Source organism: Schistocerca cancellata, chromosome 5, assembly GCF_023864275.1.
Source record: "Schistocerca cancellata isolate TAMUIC-IGC-003103 chromosome 5, iqSchCanc2.1, whole genome shotgun sequence".
NCBI classification, from domain to species: Eukaryota; Metazoa; Arthropoda; class Insecta; order Orthoptera; family Acrididae; genus Schistocerca; species Schistocerca cancellata.
The window spans coordinates 844,184,427-844,209,721 of NC_064630.1; positions in this window are offsets into that span (position 1 = coordinate 844,184,427).

A 25,295-nucleotide genomic window follows, 5' to 3' on the forward strand; every position below is an offset into this window, starting at 1 on the left:
CAATGGAGACAAGTCCGCTGGAGGACGATGTATTGAATCGGGACGCAATTTGAGTGATCCATCGTCATTAGGTTGCCCTGAAAGTTACAATTCACTATCAGTTTTTCGTCCGATTCGAAAATCTTTGACTCACAGCAGAACGGCCATAAGGTGCCCGAGGCACCAATAGACCCATGGAAACAAGTCTGCTGGAGGACGATATATTGAATCGGAACGCAATTTGAGTGATCCATCGTCATTAGGTGGCCCTGAACGTTACAATTCACTATCAGTTTTTCGTCCCATTCGATAATCTAGACTCACAGCAGAACGGCCATAAGGTGCCTGAGGCAGCAATAGACCCATGGAGTCAGGTCGGCTGGAGGACGATGTACTGAATCGGGACGCAATTTGTGTGGTCCATCGTCATTAGGTGGCCCTGAATGTTACAATTCACTATCAGTTTGTCGTCCGATTCGAAAATCTTTGACTCACAGCAGAACGGCCATAAGGTGCCAGAGGCAGCAATAGACCCATGGAGACAAGTCTGCTGGAGGACGATGTATTGAATCGGGACGCAATTTGAGTGTTCCATCGTCATTAGGAGGCCCTGAACGTTACAATTCACTATCAGTTTTTCGTCCGATTCGAAAATCTTTGGGTCACAACAGGCCTGCCATAAGGTGCCCGAGGCAGCAATAGACCCATGGAGACAAGTCTGCTGGAGGACGATGTATTGAATCGGGACGCAATTTGAGTGATCCATCGTCATTAGGTGGCCCTGAACGTTACAATTCACTATCAGTTTTTCATCCCATTCTATAATCTAGACTCACAGCAGAACGGCCATAAGGTGCCCGAGGCAGCAATATCAGTTTTTCATCCCATTCTATAATCTAGACTCACAGCAGAACGGCCATAAGGTGCCCGAGGCAGCAATAGACCGATGGAATCAACTCGGCTGGAGGACGATGTATTGAATCGGGACGCAATTTGCGTGGTCCATCGTCATTAGGTGGCCCTGAATGTTACAATTCACTATCAGTTTTTCGTCCGATTCGAAAATCTTTGACTCACAGCAGAACGGCCATAAGGTGCCCGAGGCAGCAATCGACCCATGGAGTCAAGTCTGCTGGAGGGCGATGTATTGAATCGGGACGCAATTTGAGTGATCCATCGTCAATAGGAGGTCCTGAACGTTACAATTCACTATCAGTTTTTCGTCCCATTCGATAATCTAGACTCACAGCAGAACGGCCATTAGGTGCCCGAGGCAGCAATAGACCCATGGAGTCAAGTCGGCTGGAGGACGATGTATTTAATCGGGACGCAATTTGAGTGATCCATCGTCATTAGGTGGCCCTGAAAGTTACAATTCACTATCAGTTTTTCGTCCCATTCGATAATCTAGACTCACAGCAGAACGGCCATAAGGTGCCCGAGGCAGCAATAGACCCATGGAGACAAGTCTGCTGGAGGACGATGTATTGAATCGGGACGCAATTTGAGTGATCCATCGTCATTAGGAGGCCCTGAACGTTACAATTCACTATCAGTTTTTTGTCCCATTCGATAATCTAGACTCACAGCAGAACGGCCATAAGGTGCCCGAGGCAGCAATAGACCCATGGAGTCAAGTCGGCTGGAGGACGATGTATTGAATCGGGACGCAATTTGAGTGATCCATCGTCATTAGGTGGCCCTGAACGTTACAATTCACTATCAGTTTTTCGTCCGATTCGAAAATCTTTGACTCACAGCAGAACGGCCATAAGGTGCCCGAGGCAGCAATAGACGCATGGAGACAAGTCTGCTGGAGGACGATGGATTGAATCGGGACGCAATTTGAGTGTTCCATAGTCATTAGGAGGCCCTGTACGTTGCAATTCACAATCAGTTTTTCGTCCGATTCGAAAATCTTTGAGTCACAGCAGGCCTGCCATAAGGTGCCCGAGGCAGCAATAGACCCATGGAGACAAGTCTGCTGGAGGACGATGTATTGAATCGGGACGCAATTTGAGTGATCCATCGTCATTAGGTGGCCCTGAACGTTACAATTCACTATCAGTTTTTCGTCCCATTCGATAACCTAGACTCACAGCAGAACAGCCATAAGGTGCCCGAGGCAGCAATAGACCCATGGAGTCAAGTCGGCTGGAGGACGATGTATTGAATCGGGACGCAATTTGAGTGATCCATCGTCATTAGGTGGCCCTGAAAGTTACAATTCACTATCAGTTTTTCGTCCGATTCGAAAATTTTTGACTCACAGCAGAACGGCCATAAGGTGCCCGAGGCAGCAATCGACCCATGGAGACAAGTCTGCTGGAGGACGATGTATTGAATCGGGACGCAATTTGAGTGATCCATCATCATTAGGTGGCCCTGAAAGTTACAATTCACTATCAGTTTTTCGTCCGATTCGAAAATCTTTGACTCACAGCAGAACGGCCATAAGGTGCCCGAGGCAGCAATAGTACCATGAAGTCAAGTCTGCTGGAGGACGATGAATTGAATCAGGATGCAATTTTAGTGATCCATCGTCATTAGGTGGCCCTGAACGTTACAATTCACTATCAGTTTTTCGTCCCATTCGATAATCTAGACTCACAGCAGAACGGCCGTAAGGTGCCCGAGGCAGCAGTAGACGCATGGAGACAAGTCGGCTGGGGACGATGTATTGAATCGGGACGCAATTTGAGTGATCCATCGTCATTAGGTGGCCCTGAATGTTACAATTCACTATCAGTTTTTCGTCCGATTCGAAAATCTTTGACTCACAGCAGAACGGCCATTAGGTGCCCGAGGCAGCAAACGACCCATGGAGACAAGTCTGCTGGAGGACGATGTATTGAATCGGGACGCAATTAGAGTGATCCATCGTCATTAGGAGGCCCTGAACGTTACAATTCACTATCAGTTTTTCGTCCCATTCGATAATCTAGACTCACAGCAGAACGGCTATGAGGTGCCCGAGGCAGCAATAGACCCATGGAGTCAAGTCGGCTGGAGGACGATGTATTGAATCGGGACGCAATTTCAGTGTTCCATAGTCATTAGGAGGCCCGGTACGTTGCAATTCACAATCAGTTTTTCGTCCGATTCGAAAATCTTTGAGTCACAGCAGGCCTGCCATAAGGTGCCCGAGGCAGCAATAGACCCATGGAGACAAGTCTGCTGGAGGACGATGTATTGAATCGGGACGCAATTTGAGTGATCCATCGTCATTAGGAGGCCCTGAACGTTACAATTCACTATCACTTTTTCGTCCCATTCGATAATCTAGACTCACAGCAGAACGGCCATAAGGTGCCCGAGGCAGCAATAGACCCATGGAGTCAAGTCGGCTGGAGGACGATGTATTGAATCGGGACGCAATTTGAGTGATCCATCGTCATTAGGAGGCCCTGAACGTTACAATTCACTATCAGTTTTTCGTCCCATTCGATAATCTAGACTCACAGCAGAACGGCCATAAGGTGCCCGAGGCAGCAATAGACCCATGGAGTCAAGTCGGCTGGAGGACGATGTATTGAATCGGGACGCAATTTGAGTGATCCATCGTCATTAGGTGGCCCTGAACGTTACAATTCACTATCAGTTTTTCGTCCCATTCGATAATCTAGACTCACAGCACAACGGCCATAAGGTGCCCGAGGCAGCAATAGTCCCATGGAGTCAAGTCGGCTGGGGACGATGTATTGAATCGGGACGCAATTTGAGTGATCCATCGTCATTAGGTGGCCCTGAACGTTACAATTCACTATCAGTTTTTCGTCCCATTCGATAATCTAGATTCACAGCAGAACGGCCATAAGGTGCCCGAGGCAGCATTAGACCCATGCCGTCAACTCGGATGGAGGACGATATATTGAATCGGGACGCAATTTGCGTGGTCCATCGTCATTAGGTGGCCCTGAATGTTACAATTCACTATGAGTTTTTCGTCCGATTCGGAAATCTTTGACTCACAGCAGAACGGCCATTAGGTGCCCGAGGCAGCAATCGACCCATGGAGACAAGTCTGCTGGAGGACGATGTATTGAATCGGGACGCAATTTGAGTGATCCATCGTCATTAGGAGGCCCTGAACGTTACAATTCACTATCACTTTTTCGTCCCATTCGATAATCTAGACTCACAGCAGAACGGCCATAAGGTGCCCGAGGCAGCAATAGACCCATGGAGTCAAGTCGGCTGGAGGACGATGTATTGAATCGGGACGCAATTTGAGTGATCCATCGTCATTAGGTGGCCCTGAACGTTACAATTCACTATCAGTTTTTCGTCCGATTCGAAAATCTTTGACTCACAGCAGAACGGCCATAAGGTGCCCGAGGCAGCAATAGACGCATGGAGACAAGTCTGCTGGAGGACGATGTATTGAATCGGGACGCAATTTGAGTGTTCCATAGTCATTAGGAGGCCCTGTACGTTGCAATTCACAATCAGTTTTTCGTCCGATTCGAAAATCTTTGAGTCACAGCAGGCCTGCCATAAGGTGCCCGAGGCAGCAATAGACCCATGGAGACAAGTCTGCTGGAGGACGATGTATTGAATCGGGACGCAATTTGAGTGATCCATCGTCATTAGGAGGCCCTGAACGTTACAATTCACTATCACTTTTTCGTCCCATTCGATAATCTAGACTCACAGCAGAACGGCCATAAGGTGCCCGAGGCAGCAATAGACCCATGGAGTCAAGTCGGCTGGAGGACGATGTATTGAATCGGGACGCAATTTGAGTGATCCATCGTCATTAGGAGGCCCTGAACGTTACAATTCACTATCAGTTTTTCGTCCCATTCGATAATCTAGACTCACAGCAGAACAGCCATAAGGTGCCCGAGGCAGCAATAGACCCATGGAGTCAAGTCGGCTGGAGGACGATGTATTGAATCGGGACGCAATTTGAGAGATCCATCGTCATTAGGTGGCCCTGAACGTTACAATTCACTATCAGTTTTTCGTCCCATTCGATAACCTAGACTCACAGCAGAACAGCCATAAGGTGCCCGAGGCAGCAATAGACCCATGGAGTCAAGTCGGCTGGAGGACGATGTATTGAATCGGGACGCAATTTGAGTGATCCATCGTCATTAGGTGGCCCTGAAAGTTACAATTCACTATCAGTTTTTCGTCCGATTCGAAAATTTTTGACTCACAGCAGAACGGCCTTAAGGTGCCCGAGGCAGCAATCGACCCATGGAGACAAGTCTGCTGGAGGACGATGTATTGAATCGGGACGCAATTTGAGTGATCCATCATCATTAGGTGGTCCTGAAAGTTACAATTCACTATCAGTTTTTCGTCCGATTCGAAAATCTTTGACTCACGGCAGAACGGCCATAAGGTGCCCGAGGCAGCAATAGTACCATGAAGTCAAGTCTGCTGGAGGACGATGAATTGAATCAGGACGCAATTTTAGTGATCCATCGTCATTAGGTGGCCCTGAAAGTTACAATTCACTATCAGTTTTTCGTCCCATTCGATAATCTAGACTCACAGCAGAACAGCCATAAGGTGCCCGAGGCAGCAATAGACCCATGGAGTCAAGTCGGCTGGAGGACGATGTATTGAATCGGGACGCAATTTGAGAGATCCATCGTCATTAGGTGGCCCTGAACGTTACAATTCACTATCAGTTTTTCGTCCCATTCGATAACCTAGACTCACAGCAGAACAGCCATAAGGTGCCCGAGGCAGCAATAGACCCATGGAGTCAAGTCGGCTGGAGGACGATGTATTGAATCGGGACGCAATTTGAGTGATCCATCGTCATTAGGTGGCCCTGAAAGTTACAATTCACTATCAGTTTTTCGTCCGATTCGAAAATTTTTGACTCACAGCAGAACGGCCATAAGGTGCCCGAGGCAGCAATCGACCCATGGAGACAAGTCTGCTGGAGGACGATGTATTGAATCAGGACGCAATTTGAGTGATCCATCATCATTAGGTGGCCCTGAAAGTTACAATTCACTATCAGTTTTTCGTCCGATTCGAAAATCTTTGACTCACAGCAGAACGGCCATAAGGTGCCCGAGGCAGCAATAGTACCATGAAGTCAAGTCTGCTGGAGGACGATGAATTGAATCAGGACGCAATTTGAGTGATCCATCGTCATTAGGTGGCCCTCAACGTTACAATTCACTATCAGTTTTTCGTCCCATTCGATAATCTAGACTCACAGCAGAACGGCCATAAGGTGCCCGAGGCAGCAATAGACCCATGGAGTCAACTCGGCTGGAGGACGATGTATTGAATCGGGACGCAATTTGCGTGGTCCATCGTCATTAGGTGGCCTTGAATGTTACAATTCACAATCAGTTTTTCGTCCGATTCGAAAGTGTTTGACTCACAGCAGAACGGCCATTAGGTGCCCGAGGCAGCAATAGGCCAATGGAGACAAGTCCGCTGGAAGACGATGTATTGAATCGGGACGCAATTTGAGTGATCCATCGTCATTAGGTTGCCCTGAAAGTTACAATTCACTATCAGTTTTTCGTCCGATTCGAAAATCTTTGACTCACAGCAGAACGGCCATAAGGTGCCCGAGGCAGCAATAGACCCATGGAGACAAGTCTGCTGGAGGACGATGTATTGAATCGGGACGCAATTTGAGTGATCCATCGTCATTAGGTGGCCCTGAACGTTACAATTCACTATCAGTTTTTCGTCCCATTCGATAATCTAGACTCACAGCAGAACGGCCATAAGGTGCCTGATGCAGCAATAGACCCATGGAGTCAGGTCGGCTGGAGGACGATGTACTGAATCGGGACGCAATTTGTGTGGTCCATCGTCATTAGGTGGCCCTGAATGTTACAATTCACTATCAGTTTGTCGTCCGATTCGAAAATCTTTGACTCACAGCAGAACGGCCATAAGGTGCCCGAGGCAGCAATAGACCCATGGAGACAAGTCTGCTGGAGGACGATGTATTGAATCGGGACGCAATTTGAGTGTTCCATCGTCATTAGGAGGCCCTGAACGTTACAATTCACTATCAGTTTTTCGTCCGATTCGAAAATCTTTGGGTCACAGCAGGCCTGCCATAAGGTGCCCGAGGCAGCAATAGACCCATGGAGACAAGTCTGCTGGAGGACGATGTATTGAATCGGGACGCAATTTGAGTGATCCATCGTCATTAGGTGGCCCTGAACGTTACAATTCACTATCAGTTTTTCATCCCATTCTATAATCTAGACTCACAGCAGAACGGCCATAAGGTGCCCGAGGCAGCAATATCAGTTTTTCATCCCATTCTATAATCTAGACTCACAGCAGAACGGCCATAAGGTGCCCGAGGCAGCAATAGACCGATGGAATCAACTCGGCTGGAGGACGATGTATTGAATCGGGACGCAATTTGCGTGGTCCATCGTCATTAGGTGGCCCTGAATGTTACAATTCACTATCAGTTTTTCGTCCGATTCGAAAATCTTTGACTCACAGCAGAACGGCCATAAGGTGCCCGAGGCAGCAATCGACCCATGGAGTCAAGTCTCCTGGAGGGCGATGTATTGAATCGGGACGCAATTTGAGTGATCCATCGTCAATAGGAGGTCCTGAACGTTACAATTCACTATCAGTTTTTCGTCCCATTCGATAATCTAGACTCACAGCAGAACGGCCATTAGGTGCCCGAGGCAGCAATAGACCCATGGAGTCAAGTCGGCTGGAGGACGATGTATTTAATCGGGACGCAATTTGAGAGATCCATCGTCATTAGGTGGCCGTGAACGCTACAATTCACTATCAGTTTTTCGTCCCATTCGATAATCTAGACTCACAGCAGAACGGCCATAAGGTGCCCGAGGCAGCAATAGACCCATGGAGACAAGTCTGCTGGAGGACGATGTATTGAATCGGGACGCAATTTGAGTGATCCATCGTCATTAGGAGGCCCTGAACGTTACAATTCACTATCAGTTTTTTGTCCCATTCGATAATCTAGACTCACAGCAGAACGGCCATAAGGTGCCCGAGGCAGCAATAGACCCATGGAGTCAAGTCGGCTGGAGGACGATGTATTGAATCGGGACGCAATTTGAGTGATCCATCGTCATTAGGTGGCCCTGAACGTTACAATTCACTATCAGTTTTTCGTCCGATTCGAAAATCTTTGACTCACAGCAGAACGGCCATAAGGTGCCCGAGGCAGCAATAGACGCATGGAGACAAGTCTGCTGGAGGACGATGTATTGAATCGGGACGCAATTTGAGTGTTCCATAGTCATTAGGAGGCCCTGTACGTTGCAATTCACAATCAGTTTTTCGTCCGATTCGAAAATCTTTGAGTCACAGCAGGCCTGCCATAAGGTGCCCGAGGCAGCAATAGACCCATGGAGACAAGTCTGCTGGAGGACGATGTATTGAATCGGGACGCAATTTGAGTGATCCATCGTCATTAGGAGGCCCTGAAAGTTACAATTCACTATCACTTTTTCGTCCCATTCGATAATCTAGACTCACAGCAGAACGGCCATAAGGTGCCCGAGGCAGCAATAGACCCATGGAGTCAAGTCGGCTGGAGGACGATGTATTGAATCGGGACGCAATTTGAGTGTCCATCGTCATTAGGAGGCCCTGAACGTTACAATTCACTATCAGTTTTTCGTCCCATTCGATAATCTAGACTCACAGCAGAACAGCCATAAGGTGCCCGAGGCAGCAATAGACCCATGGAGTCAAGTCGGCTGGAGGACGATGTATTGAATCGGGACGCAATTTGAGAGATCCATCGTCATTAGGTGGCCCTGAACGTTACAATTCACTATCAGTTTTTCGTCCCATTCGATAAGCCAGACTCACAGCAGAACAGCCATAAGGTGCCCGAGGCAGCAATAGACCCATGGAGTCAAGTCGGCTGGAGGACGATGTATTGAATCGGGACGCAATTTGAGTGATCCATCGTCATTAGGTGGCCCTGAAAGTTACAATTCACTATCAGTTTTTCGTCCGATTCGAAAATTTTTGACTCACAGCAGAACGGCCATAAGGTGCCCGAGGCAGCAATCGACCCATGGAGACAAGTCTGCTGGAGGACGATGTATTGAATCGGGACGCAATTTGAGTGATCCATCATCATTAGGTGGCCCTGAAAGTTACAATTCACTATCAGTTTTTCGTCCGATTCGAAAATCTTTGACTCACAGCAGAACGGCCATAAGGTGCCCGAGGCAGCAATAGTACCATGAAGTCAAGTCTGCTGGAGGACGATGAATTGAATCAGGACGCAATTTTAGTGATCCATCGTCATTAGGTGGCCCTGAACGTTACAATTCACTATCAGTTTTTCGTCCCATTCGATAATCTAGACTCACAGCAGATCGGCCGTAAGGTGCCCGAGGCAGCAGTAGACGCATGGAGACAAGTCGGCTGGGGACGATGTATTGAATCGGGACGCAATTAGAGTGATCCATCGTCATTAGGAGGCCCTGAACGTTACAATTCACTATCAGTTTTTCGTCCCATTCGATAATCTAGACTCACAGCAGAACGGCTATAAGGTGCCCGAGGCAGCAATAGACCCATGGAGTCAAGTCGGCTGGGGACGATGTATTGAATCGGGACGCAATTTGAGTGATCCATCGTCATTAGGTGGCCCTGAACGTTACAATTCACTATCAGTTTTTCGTCCCATTCGATAATCTAGATTCACAGCAGAACGGCCATAAGGTGCCCGAAGCAGCATTACACCCATGCCGTCAACTCGGCTGGAGGACGATATATTGAATCGGGACGCAATTTGCGTGGTCCATCGTCATTAGGTGGCCCTGAATGTTACAATTCACTATGAGTTTTTCGTCCGATTCGGAAATCTTTGACTCACAGCAGAACGGCCATTAGGTGCCCGAGGCAGGAATCGACCCATGGAGACAAGTCTGCTGGAGGACGATGTATTGAATCGGGACGCAATTTGAGTGATCCATCGTCATTAGGAGGCCCTGAACGTTACAATTCACTATCACTTTTTCGTCCCATTCGATAATCTAGACTCACAGCAGAACGGCCATAAGGTGCCCGAGGCAGCAATAGACCCATGGAGTCAAGTCGGTTGGAGGACGATGTATTGAATCGGGACGCAATTTGAGTGATCCATCGTCATTAGGAGGCCCTGAACGTTACAATTCACTATCAGTTTTTCGTCCCATTCGATAATCTAGACTCACAGCAGAACAGACATAAGGTGCCCGAGGCAGCAATAGACCCATGGAGTCAAGTCGGCTGGAGGACGATGTATTGAATCGGGACGCAATTTGAGAGATCCATCGTCATTAGGTGGCCCTGAACGTTACAATTCACTATCAGTTTTTCGTCCCATTCGATAACCTAGACTCACAGCAGAACAGCCATAAGGTGCCAGAGGCAGCAATAGACCCATGGAGTCAAGTCGGCTGGAGGACGATGTATTGAATCGGGACGCAATTTGAGTGATCCATCGTCATTAGGTGGCCCTGAAAGTTACAATTCACTATCAGTTTTTCGTCCGATTCGAAAATCTTTGACTCACAGCAGAACGGCCATAAGGTGCCCGAGGCAGCAATAGACGCATGGAGACAAGTCTGCTGGAGGACGATGTATTGAATCGGGACGCAATTTGAGTGTTCCATCGTCATTAGGAGGCCCTGACCGTTACAATTCACTATCAGTTTTTCGTCCGATTCGAAAATCTTTGACTCACAGCAGAACGGCCATAAGGTGCCCGAGGCAGCAATAGTCCCATGGAGTCAAGTCGGCTAGTGGACGATGTACTGAATCGGGACGCAATTTGTGTGGTCCATCGTCTTTAGGTAGCCCTGAATGTTACAAATCACTATCAGTTTTTCGTCCGATTCGAAAATTTTTGACTCACAGCAGAACGGCCATAAGGTGCCCGAGGCAGCAATAGTACCATGAAGTCAAGTCTGCTGGAGGACGATGAATTGAATCAGGACGCAATTTCAGTGATCCATCGTCATTAGGTGGCCCTGAACGTTACAATTCACTATCAGTTTTTCGTCCCATTCGATAATCTAGACTCACAGCAGAACGGCCATAAGGTGCCCGAGGCAGCAGTAGACGCATGGAGACAAGTCGGCTGGGGACGATGTATTGAATCGGGACGCAATTTGAGTGATCCATCATCATTAGGTGGCCCTGAACGTTACAATTCACTATCAGTTTTTCGTGCCATTCGATAATCTAGATTCACAGCAGAACGGCCATAAGATGCCCGAGGCAGCAATAGACCCATGGAGTCAACTCGGCTGGAGGACGATATATTGAATCGGGACGCAATTTGCGTGGTCCATCGTCATTAGGTGGCCCTGAATGTTACAATTCACTATCAGTTTTTCGTCCGATTCGAAAATCTTTGACTCACAGCAGAACGGCCATTAGGTGCCCGAGGCAGCAAACGACCCATGGAGACAAGTCTGCTGGAGGACGATGTATTGAATCGGGACGCAATTTGAGTGATCCATCGTCATTAGGAGGCCCTGAACGTTACAATTCACTATCAGTTTTTCGTCCCATTCGATAATCTAGACTCACAGCAGAACGGCCATAAGGTGCCCGAGGCAGCAATAGACCCATGGAGTCAAGTCGGCTGGAGGACGATGTATTGAATCGGGACGCAATTTGAGTGATCCATCGTCATTAGGAGGCCCTGAACGTTACAATTCACTATCAGTTTTTCGTCCCATTCGATAATCTAGACTCACAGCAGAACGGCCATAAGGTGCCCGAGGCAGCAATAGACCCATGGAGTCAAGTCGGCTGGAGGACGATGTATTGAATCGGGACGCAATTTGAGTGATCCATCGTCATTAGGTGGCCCTGAACGTTACAATTCACTATCAGTTTTTCGTCCCATTCGATAATGTAGACTCACAGCAGAACGGCCATAAGGTGCCCGAGACAGCAATAGCCCCATGGAGACAAGTCTGCTGGAGGACGATGTATTGAATCGGGACGCAATTTGAGTGTTCCATCGTCATTAGGAGGCCCTGAACGTTACAATTCACTATCAGTTTTTCGTCCGATTCGAAAATCTTTGAGTAACAGCAGGCCTGCCATAAGGTGCCCGAGGCAGCAATAGACCCATGGAGTCAACTCGGCTGGAGGACGATGTATTGAATCGGGACGCAATTTGCGTGGTCCATCGTCATTAGGTGGCCCTGAATGTTACAATTCACTATCAGTTTTTTGGCCGATTCGAAAATCATTGACTCACAGCAGAACGGCCATAAGGTGCCCGAGGCAGCAATAGTCCCATGGAGTCAAGTCGGCTAGTGGACGATGTACTGAATCGGGACGCAATTTGTGTGGTCCATCGTCTTTAGGTAGCCCTGAATGTTACAAATCACTATCAGTTTTTCGTCCGATTCGAAAATTTTTGACTCACAGCAGAACGGCCATAAGGTGCCCGAGGCAGCAGTAGTACCATGAAGTCAAGTCTGCTGGAGGACGATGAATTGAATCAGGACGCAATTTGAGTGATCCATCGTCATTAGGTGGCCCTGAACGTTACAATTCACTATCAGTTTTTCGTCCCATTCGATAATCTAGACTCACAGCAGAACGGCCATAAGGTGCCCGAGGCAGCAGTAGACGCATGGAGACAAGTCGGCTGGGGACGATGTATTGAATCGGGACGCAATTTGCGTGGTCCATCGTCATTAGGTGGCCTTGAATGTTACAATTCACAATCAGTTTTTCGTCCGATTCGAAAGTGTTTGACTCACAGCAGAACGGCCATTAGGTGCCCGAGGCAGCAATAGGCCAATGGAGACAAGTCCGCTGGAGGACGATGTATTGAATCGGGACGCAATTTGAGTGATCCATCGTCATTAGGTTGCCCTGAAAGTTACAATTCACTATCAGTTTTTCGTCCGATTCGAAAATCTTTGACTCACAGCAGAACGGCCATAAGGTGCCCGAGGCACCAATAGACCCATGGAAACAAGTCTGCTGGAGGACGATATATTGAATCGGAACGCAATTTGAGTGATCCATCGTTATTAGGTGGCCCTGAACGTTACAATTCACTATCAGTTTTTCGTCCCATTCGATAATCTAGACTCACAGCAGAACGGCCATAAGGTGCCTGAGGCAGCAATAGACCCATGGAGTCAGGTCGGCTGGAGGACGATGTACTGAATCGGGACGCAATTTGTGTGGTCCATCGTCATTAGGTGGCCCTGAATGTTACAATTCACTATCAGTTTGTCGTCCGATTCGAAAATCTTTGACTCACAGCAGAACGGCCATAAGGTGCCCGAGGCAGCAATAGACCCATGGAGACAAGTCTGCTGGAGGACGATGTATTGAATCGGGACGCAATTTGAGTGTTCCATCGTCATTAGGAGGCCCTGAACGTTACAATTCACTATCAGTTTTTCGTCCGATTCGAAAATCTTTGGGTCACAGCAGGCCTGCCATAAGGTGCCCGAGGCAGCAATAGACCCATGGAGACAAGTCTGCTGGAGGACGATGTATTGAATCGGGACGCAATTTGAGTGATCCATCGTCATTAGGTGGCCCTGAACGTTACAATTCACAATCAGTTTTTCATCCCATTCTATAATCTAGACTCACAGCAGAACGGCCATAAGGTGCCCGAGGCAGCAATATCAGTTTTTCATCCCATTCTATAATCTAGACTCACAGCAGAACGGCCATAAGGTGCCCGAGGCAGCAATAGACCGATGGAATCAACTCGGCTGGAGGACGATGTATTGAATCGGGACGCAATTTGCGTGGTCCATCGTCATTAGGTGGCCCTGAATGTTACAATTCACTATCAGTTTTTCGTCCGATTCGAAAATCTTTGACTCACAGCAGAACGGCCATAAGGTGCCCGAGGCAGCAATCGACCCATGGAGTCAAGTCTGCTGGAGGGCGATGTATTGAATCGGGACGCAATTTGAGTGATCCATCGTCAATAGGAGGCCCTGAACGTTACAATTCACTATCAGTTTTTCGTCCCATTCGATAATCTAGACTCACAGCAGAACGGCCATTAGGTGCCCGAGGCAGCAATAGACCCATGGAGTCAAGTCGGCTGGAGGACGATGTATTTAATCGGGACGCAATTTGAGAGATCCATCGTCATTAGGTGGCCCTGAACGCTACAATTCACTATCAGTTTTTCGTCCCATTCGATAATCTAGACTCACAGCAGAACGGCCATAAGGTGCCCGAGGCAGCAATAGACCCATGGAGACAAGTCTGCTGGAGGACGATGTATTGAATCGGGACGCAATTTGAGTGATCCATCGTCATTAGGAGGCCCTGAACGTTACAATTCACTATCAGTTTTTTGTCCCATTCGATAATCTAGACTCACAGCAGAACGGCCATAAGGTGCCCGAGGCAGCAATAGACCCATGGAGTCAAGTCGGCTGGAGGACGATGTATTGAATCGGGACGCAATTTGAGTGATCCATCGTCATTAGGTGGCCCTGAACGTTACAATTCACTATCAGTTTTTCGTCCGATTCGAAAATCTTTGACTCACAGCAGAACGGCCATAAGGTGCCCGAGGCAGCAATAGACGCATGGAGACAAGTCTGCTGGAGGACGATGTATTGAATCGGGACGCAATTTGAGTGTTCCATAGTCATTAGGAGGCCCTGTACGTTGCAATTCACAATCAGTTTTTCGTCCGATTCGAAAATCTTTGAGTCACAGCAGGCCTGACATAAGGTGCCCGAGGCAGCAATAGACCCATGGAGACAAGTCTGCTGGAGGACGATGTATTGAATCGGGACGCAATTTGAGTGATCCATCGTCATTAGGAGGCCCTGAAAGTTACAATTCACTATCACTTTTTCGTCCCATTCGATAATCTAGACTCACAGCAGAACGGCCATAAGGTGCCCGAGGCAGCAATAGACCCATGGAGTCAAGTCGGCTGGAGGACGATGTATTGAATCGGGACGCAATTTGAGTGTCCATCGTCATTAGGAGGCCCTGAACGTTACAATTCACTATCAGTTTTTCGTCCCATTCGATAATCTAGACTCACAGCAGAACAGCCATAAGGTGCCCGAGGCAGCAATAGACCCATGGAGTCAAGTCGGCTGGAGGACGATGTATTGAATCGGGACGCAATTTGAGAGATCCATCGTCATTAGGTGGCCCTGAACGTTACAATTCACTATCAGTTTTTCGTCCCATTCGATAACCCAGACTCACAGCAGAACAGCCATAAGGTGCCCGAGGCAGCAATAGACCCATGGAGTCAAGTCGGCTGGAGGACGATGTATTGAATCGGGACGCAATTTGAGTGATCCATCGTCATTAGGTGGCCCTGAAAGTTACAATTCACTATCAGTTTTTCGTCCGATTCGAAAATTTTTGACTCACAGCAGAACGGCCATAAGGTGCCCGAGGCAGCAATCGACCCATGGAGACAAGTCTGCTGGAGGACGATGTATTGAATCGGGACGCAATTTGAGTGATCCATCATCATTAGGTGGCCCTGAAAGTTACAATTCACTATCAGTTTTTCGTCCGATTCGAAAATCTTTGACTCACAGCAGAACGGCCATAAGGTGCCCGAGGCAGCAATAGTACCATGAAGTCAAGTCTGCTGGAGGACGATGAATTGAATCAGGACGCAATTTTAGTGATCCATCGTCATTAGGTGGCCCTGAACGTTACAATTCACTATCAGTTTTTCGTCCCATTCGATAATCTAGACTCACAGCAGATCGGCCGTAAGGTGCCCGAGGCAGCAGTAGACGCATGGAGACAAGTCGGCTGGGGACGATGTATTGAATCGGGACGCAATTTGAGTGATCCATCGTCATTAGGTGGCCCTGAATGTTACAATTCACTATCAGTTTTTCGTTCGATTCGAAAATCTTTGACTCACAGCAGAACGGCCATTAGGTGCCCGAGGCAGCAAACGACCCATGGAGACAAGTCTGCTGGAGGACGATGTATTGAATCGGGACGCAATTAGAGTGATCCATCGTCATTAGGAGGCCCTGAACGTTACAATTCACTATCAGTTTTTCGTCCCATTCGATAATCTAGACTCACAGCAGAACGGCTATAAGGTGCCCGAGGCAGCAATAGACCCATGGAGTCAAGTCGGCTGGGGACGATGTATTGAATCGGGACGCAATTTGAGTGATCCATCGTCATTAGGTGGCCCTGAACGTTACAATTCACTATCAGTTTTTCGTCCCATTCGATAATCTAGATTCACAGCAGAACGGCCATAAGGTGCCCGAGGCAGCATTAGACCCATGCCGTCAACTCGGCTGGAGGACGATATATTGAATCGGGACGCAATTTGCGTGGTCCATCGTCATTAGGTGGCCCTGAATGTTACAATTCACTATGAGTTTTTCGTCCGATTCGGAAATCTTTGACTCACAGCAGAACGGCCATTAGGTGCCCGAGGCAGCAATCGACCCATGGAGACAAGTCTGCTGGAGGACGATGTATTGAATCGGGACGCAATTTGAGTGATCCATCGTCATTAGGAGGCCCTGAACGTTACAATTCACTATCACTTTTTCGTCCCATTCGATAATCTAGACTCACAGCAGAACAGCCATAAGGTGCCCGAGGCAGCAATAGACCCATGGAGTCAAGTCGGTTGGAGGACGATGTATTGAATCGGGACGCAATTTGAGTGATCCATCGTCATTAGGAGGCCCTGAACGTTACAATTCTCTATCAGTTTTTCGTCCCATTCGATAATCTAGACTCACAGCAGAACAGCCATAAGGTGCCCGAGGCAGCAATAGACCCATGGAGTCAAGTCGGCTGGAGGACGATGTATTGAATCGGGACGCAATTTGAGAGATCCATCGTCATTAGGTGGCCCTGAACGTTACAATTCACTATCAGTTTTTCGTCCCATTCGATAACCTAGACTCACAGCAGAACAGCCATAAGGTGCCAGAGGCAGCAATAGACCCATGGAGTCAAGTCGGCTGGAGGACGATGTATTGAATCGGGACGCAATTTGAGTGATCCATCGTCATTAGGTGGCCCTGAAAGTTACAATTCACTATCAGTTTTTCGTCCGATTCGAAAATCTTTGACTCACAGCAGAACGGCCATAAGGTGCCCGAGGCAGCAATAGACGCATGGAGACAAGTCTGCTGGAGGACGATGTATTGAATCGGGACGCAATTTGAGTGTTCCATCGTCATTAGGAGGCCCTGACCGTTACAATTCACTATCAGTTTTTCGTCCGATTCGAAAATCTTTGACTCACAGCAGAACGGCCATAAGGTGCCCGAGGCAGCAATAGTCCCATGGAGTCAAGTCGGCTAGTGGACGATGTACTGAATCGGGACGCAATTTGTGTGGTCCATCGTCTTTAGGTAGCCCTGAATGTTACAAATCACTATCTGTTTTTCGTCCGATTCGAAAATTTTTGACTCACAGCAGAACGGCCATAAGGTGCCCGAGGCAGCAATAGTACCATGAAGTCAAGTCTGCTGGAGGACGATGAATTGAATCAGGACGCAATTTCAGTGATCCATCGTCATTAGGTGGCCCTGAACGTTACAATTCACTATCAGTTTTTCGTCCCATTCGATAATCTAGACTCACAGCAGAACGGCCATAAGGTGCCCGAGGCAGCAGTAGACGCATGGAGACAAGTCGGCTGGGGACGATGTATTGAATCGGGACGCAATTTGAGTGATCCATCATCATTAGGTGGCCCTGAACGTTACAATTCACTATCAGTTTTTCGTGCCATTCGATAATCTAGATTCACAGCAGAACGGCCATAAGATGCCCGAGGCAGCAATAGACCCATGGAGTCAACTCGGCTGGAGGACGATATATTGAATCGGGACGCAATTTGCGTGGTCCATCGTCATTAGGTGGCCCTGAATGTTACAATTCACTATCAGTTTTTCGTCCGATTCGAAAATCTTTGACTCACAGCAGAACGGCCATTAGGTGCCCGAGGCAGCAAACGACCCATGGAGACAAGTCTGCTGGAGGACGATGTATTGAATCGGGACGCAATTTGAGTGATCCATCGTCATTAGGAGGCCCTGAACGTTACAATTCACTATCAGTTTTTCGTCCCATTCGATAATCTAGACTCACAGCAGAACGGCCATAAGGTGCCCGAGGCAGCAATAGACCCATGGAGTCAAGTCGGCTGGAGGACGATGTATTGAATCGGGACGCAATTTGAGTGATCCATCGTCATTAGGAGGCCCTGAACGTTACAATTCACTATCAGTTTTTCGTCCCATTCGATAATCTAGACTCACAGCAGAACGGCCATAAGGTGCCCGAGGCAGCAATAGACCCATGGAGTCAAGTCGGTTGGAGGACGATGTATTGAATCGGGACGCAATTTGAGTGATCCATCGTCATTAGGAGGCCCTGAACGTTACAATTCTCTATCAGTTTTTCGTCCCATTCGATAATCTAGACTCACAGCAGAACAGCCATAAGGTGCCCGAGGCAGCAATAGACCCATGGAGTCAAGTCGGCTGGAGGACGATGTATTGAATCGGGACGCAATTTGAGAGATCCATCGTCATTAGGTGGCCCTGAACGTTACAATTCACTAGCAGTTTTTCGTCCCATTCGATAACCTAGACTCACAGCAGAACAGCCATAAGGTGCCAGAGGCAGCAATAGACCCATGGAGTCAAGTCGGCTGGAGGACGATGTATTGAATCGGGACGCAATTTGAGTGATCCATCGTCATTAGGTGGCCCTGAAAGTTACAATTCACTATCAGTTTTTCGTCCGATTCGAAAATCTTTGACTCACAGCAGAACGGCCATAAGGTGCCCGAGGCAGCAATAGACGCATGGAGACAAGTCTGCTGGAGGACGATGTATTGAATCGGGACGCAATTTGAGTGTTCCATCGTCATTAGGAGGCCCTGACCGTTACAATTCACTATCAGTTTTTCGTCCGATTCGAAAATCTTTGACTCACAGCAGAACGGCCATAAGGTGCCCGAGGCAGCAATAGTCCCATGGAGTCAAGTCGGCTAGTGGACGATGTACTGAATCGGGACGCAATTTGTGTGGTCCATCGTCTTTAGGTAGCCCTGAATGTTACAAATCACTATCTGTTTTTCGTCCGATTCGAAAATTTTTGACTCACAGCAGAACGGCCATAAGGTGCCCGAGGCAGCAATAGTACCATGAAGTCAAGTCTGCTGGAGGACGATGAATTGAATCAGGACGCAATTTCAGTGATCCATCGTCATTAGGTGGCCCTGAACGTTACAATTCACTATCAGTTTTTCGTCCCATTCGATAATCTAGACTCACAGCAGAACGGCCATAAGGTGCCCGAGGCAGCAGTAGACGCATGGAGACAAGTCGGCTGGGGACGATGTATTGAATCGGGACGCAATTTGAGTGATCCATCATCATTAGGTGGCCCTGAACGTTACAATTCACTATCAGTTTTTCGTGCCATTCGATAATCTAGATTCACAGCAGAACGGCCATAAGATGCCCGAGGCAGCAATAGACCCATGGAGTCAACTCGGCTGGAGGACGATATATTGAATCGGGACGCAATTTGCGTGGTCCATCGTCATTAGGTGGCCCTGAATGTTACAATTCACTATCAGTTTTTCGTCCGATTCGAAAATCTTTGACTCACAGCAGAACGGCCATTAGGTGCCCGAGGCAGCAAACGACCCATGGAGACAAGTCTGCTGGAGGACGATGTATTGAATCGGGACGCAATTTGAGTGATCCATCGTCATTAGGAGGCCCTGAACGTTACAATTCACTATCAGTTTTTCGTCCGATTCGAAAATCTTTGAGTAACAGCAGGCCTGCCATAAGGTGCCCGAGGCAGCAATAGACCCATGGAGTCAACTCGGCTGGAGGACGATGTATTGAATCGGGACGCAATTTGCGTGGTCCATCGTCATTAGGTGGCCCTGAATGTTACAATTCACTATCAGTTTTTTGGCCGATTCGAAAATCTTTGACTCACAGCAGAACGGCCATAAGGTGCCCGAGGCAGCAATAGTCCCATGGAGTCAAGTCGGCTAGTGGACGATGTACTGAATCGGGACGCAATTTGTGTGGTCCATCGTCATTAGGAGGCCCTGAACGTTACAATTCACTATCAGTTTTTCGTCCCATTCGATAATCTAGACTCACAGCAGAACGGCCATAAGGTGCCCGAGGCAGCAATAGTCCCATGGAGTCAAGTCGGCTAGTGGACGATGTACTGAATCGGGACGCAATTTGTGTGGTCCATCGTCTTTAGGTAGCCCTGAATGTTACAAATCACTATCAGTTTTTCGTCCGATTCGAAAATTTTTGACTCACAGCAGAACGGCCATAAGGTGCCCGAGGCAGCAGTAGTACCATGAAGTCAAGTCTGCTGGAGGACGATGAATTGAATCAGGACGCAATTTGAGTGATCCATCGTCATTAGGTGGCCCTGAACGTTACAATTCACTATCAGTTTTTCGTCCCATTCGATAATCTAGACTCACAGCAGAACGGCCATAAGGTGCCCGAGGCAGCAGTAGACGCATGGAGACAAGTCGGCTGGGGACGATGTATTGAATCGGGACGCAATTTGAGCGATCCATCATCATTAGGTGGCCCTGGACGTTACAATTCACTATCAGTTTTTCGTGCCATTCGATAATCTAGATTCACAGCAGAACGGCCATAAGATGCCCGAGGCAGCAATAGACCCATGGAGTCAACTCGGCTGGAGGACGATATATTGAATCGGGACGCAATTTGCGTGGTCCATCGTCATTAGGTGGCCCTGAATGTTACAATTCACTATCAGTTTTTCGTCCGATTCGAAAATCTTTGACTCACAGCAGAACGGCCATTAGGTGCCCGAGGCAGCAAACGACCCATGGAGACAAGTCTGCTGGAGGACGATGTATTGAATCGGGACGCAATTTGAGTGATCCATCGTCATTAGGAGGCCCTGAACGTTACAATTCACTATCAGTTTTTCGTCCCATTCGATAATCTAGACTCACAGCAGAACGGCCATAAGGTGCCCGAGGCAGCAATAGACCCATGGAGTCAAGTCGGCTGGAGGACGATGTATTGAATCGGGACGCAATTTGAGTGATCCATCGTCATTAGGAGGCCCTGAACGTTACAATTCACTATCAGTTTTTCGCCCCATTCGATAATCTAGACTCACAGCAGAACGGCCATAAGGTGCCCGAGGCAGCAATAGACCCATAGAGTCAAGTCGGCTGGAGGACGATGTATTGAATCGGGACGCAATTTGAGTGATCCACTGTCATTAGGTGGCCCTGAACGTTACAATTCACTATCAGTTTTTCGTCCCATTCGATAATCTAGACTCAGAGCAGAACGGCCATAAGGTGCCCGAGGCAGCAATAGATCCATGGAGACAAGTCTGCTGGAGGACGATGTATTGAATCGGGACGCAATTTGAGTGTTCCATCGTCATTAGGAGGCCCTGAACGTTACAATTCACTATCAGTTTTTCGTCCGATTCGAAAATCTTTGAGTCACAGCAGGCCTGCCATAAGGTGCCCGAGGCAGCAATAGACCCATGGAGTCAACTCGGCTGGAGGACGATGTATTGAATCGGTACGCAATTTGCGTGGTCCATCGTCATTAGGTGGCCCTGAATGTTACAATTCACTATCAGTTTTTCGTCCGATTCGAAAATCTTTGACTCACAGCAGAACGGCCATAAGGTGCCCGAGGCAGCAATAGACCCATGGAGACAAGTCGGCTGGAGGACGATGTATTGAATCGGGACGCAATTTGAGTGTTCCATCGTCATTAGGAGGCCCTGAACGTTACAATTCACTATCAGTTTTTCGTCCGATTCGAAAATCTTTTAGTCACAGCTGAACGGCCATATGGTGCCCGAGGCTGCAATAGACCCATGGAGACAGTCTGCTGGAGGACAATGTATAGAATCGGGACACAATTTGAGTGATCCATCGTCATTAGGTGGCCCTGAACGTTACAATTCACTATCAGTTTTTCGTCCGATTCGAAAATCTTTGACTCACAGTAGAACGGCTATAAGGTGCCAAGGCAGCAATAGACCCATGGAGACATGTCGGCTGGAGGACGATGTATTGAATCGGGACGCAATTTGAGTGATCCATCGTCATTAGGTGGCCCTGAACGTTACAATTCACTATCAGTTTTTCGTCCGATTCGAAAATCTAGACTCACAGCAGAACGGCCATAAGGTGCCCGAGGCAGCAATAGCCCCATGGAGACAAGTCTGCTGGAGGACGATGTATTGAATCGGGACGCAATTTGAGTGATCCATCGTCATTAGGTGGCCCTGAACGTTACAATTCACTATCAGTTTTTCGTCCGATTCGAAAATCTTTGACTCACAGCAGAACGGCCATAAGGTGCCCGAGGCAGCAATAGACGCATGGAGACAAGTCTGCTGGAGGACGATGTATTGAATCGGGACGCAATTTGAGTGTTCCATCGTCATTAGGAGGCCCTGTACGTTGCAATTCACAATCAGTTTTTCGTCCGATTCGAAAATCTTTGAGTCACAGCAGGCCTGCCATAAGGGGCCCGAGGCAGCAATAGACCCATGGAGACAAGTCTGCTGGAGGACGATGTATTGATTCATGACGCAATTTGAGTGATCCATCGTCATTAGGAGGCCCTGAACGTTACAATTCACTATCACTTTTTCGTCCCATTCGATAATCTAGACTCACAGCAGAACGGCCATAAGGTGCCCGAGGCAGCAATAGACCCATGGAGTCAAGTCGGCTGGAGGACGATGTATTGAATCGGGACGCAATTTGAGTGATCCATCGTCATTAGGAGGCCCTGAACGTTACAATTCACTATCAGTTTTTCGTCCCATTCGATAATCTAGACTCACAGCAGAACATCCATAAGGTGCCCGAGGCAGCAATAGACCCATGGAGTCAAGTCGGCTGGAGGACGATGTATTGAATCGGGACGCAATTTGAGAGATCCATCGTCATTAGGTGGCCCTGAACGTTACAATTCACTATCAGTTTTTCGTCCCATTCGATAACCTAGACTCACAGCAGAACAGCCATAAGGTGCCCGAGGCAGCAATAGACCCATGGAGTCAAGTCGGCTGGAGGACGATGTATTGAATCGGGACGCAATTTGAGTGATCCATTGTCATTAGGTGGCCCTGAAAGTTACAATTCACTATCAGTTTTTCGTCCGATTCGAAAATTTTTGACTCACAGCAGAACGGCCATAAGGTGCCCGAGGCAGCAATCGACCCATGGAGACAAGTCTGCTGGAGGACGATGTATTGAATCGGGACGCAATTTGAGTGATCCATCATCATTAGGTGGCCCTGAAAGTTACAATTCACTATCAGTTTTTCGTCCGATTCGAAAATCTTTGACTCACAGCAGAACGGCCATAAGGTGCCCGAGGCAGCAATAGTACCATGAAGTCAAGTCTGCTGGAGGACGATGAATTGAATCAGAACGCAATTTGAGTGATCCATCGTCATTAGGTGGCCCTGAACGTTACAATTCACTATCAGTTTTTCGTGCCATTCGATAATCCAGATTCACAGCAGAACGGCCATAAGATGCCCGAGGCAGCAATAGACCCATGGAGTCAACTCGGCTGGAGGACGATATATTGAATCGGGACGCAATTTGCGTGGTCCATCGTCATTAGGTGGCCCTGAAAGTTACAATTCACTATCAGTTTTTCGTCCCATTCGATAATCTAGACTCACAGCAGAACAGAGATAAGGTGCCCGAGGCAGCAATAGACCCATGGAGTCAAGTCGGCTGGAGGACGATGTATTGAATCGGGACGCAATTTGAGAGATCCATCGTCATTAGGTGGCCCTGAACGTTACAATTCACTATCAGTTTTTCGTCCCATTCGATAACCTAGACTCACAGCAGAACAGCCATAAGGTGCCCGAGGCAGCAATAGACCCATGGAGTCAAGTCGGCTGGAGGACGATGTATTGAATCGGGACGCAATTTGAGTGATCCATCGTCATTAGGTGGCCCTGAAAGTTACAATTCACTATCAGTTTTTCGTCCGATTCGAAAATTTTTGACTCACAGCAGAACGGCCATAAGGTGCCCGAGGCAGCAATCGACCCATGGAGACAAGTCTGCTGGAGGACGATGTATTGAATCGGGACGCAATTTGAGTGATCCATCATCATTAGGTGGCCCTGAAAGTTACAATTCACTATCAGTTTTTCGTCCGATTCGAAAATCTTTGACTCACAGCAGAACGGCCATAAGGTACCCGAGGCAGCAATAGTACCATGAAGTCAAGTCTGCTGGAGGACGATGAATTGAATCAGGACGCAATTTGAGTGATCCATCGTCATTAGGTGGCCCTGAACGTTACAATTCACTATCAGTTTTTCGTCCCATTCGATAATCTAGACTAACAGCAGAACGGCCATAAGGTGCCCGAGGCAGCAATAGACCCATGGAGTCAACTCGGCTGGAGGACGATGTATTGAATCGGGACGGAATTTGCGTGGTCCATCGTCATTAGGTGGCCTTGAATGTTACAATTCACAATCAGTTTTTCGTCCGATTCGAAAGTGTTTGACTCACAGCAGAACGGCCATTAGGTGCCCGAGGCAGCAATAGACCAATGGAGACAAGTCCGCTGGAGGACGATGTATTGAATCGGGACGCAATTTGAGTGATCCATCGTCATTAGGTTGCCCTGAAAGTTACAATTCACTATCAGTTTTTCGTCCGATTCGAAAATCTTTGACTCACAGCAGAACGGCCATAAGGTGCCCGAGGCACCAATAGACCCATGGAAACAAGTCTGCTGGAGGACGATATATTGAATCGGAACGCAATTTGAGTGATCCATCGTCATTAGGTGGCCCTGAACGTTACAATTCACTATCAGTTTTTCGTCCGATTCGAAAATCTTTGACTCACAGCAGAACGGCCTTTAGGTGCCCGAGGCAGCAATCGACCCATGGAGTCAAGTCTGCTGGAGGGCGATGTATTGAATCGGGACGCAATTTGAGTGATCCATCGTCAATAGGAGGCCCTGAACGTTACAATTCACTATCAGTTTTTCGTCCCATTCGGTAATCTAGACTCACAGCAGAACGGCCATTAGGTGCCCGAGGCAGCAATAGACCCATGGAGTCAAGTCGGCTGGAGGACGATGTATTTAATCGGGACGCAATTTGAGAGATCCATCGTCATTAGGTGGCCCTGAACGCTACAATTCACTATCAGTTTTTCGTCCCATTCGATAATCTAGACTCACAGCAGAACGGCCATAAGGTGCCCGAGGCAGCAATAGACCCATGGAGACAAGTCTGCTGGAGGACGATGTATTGAATCG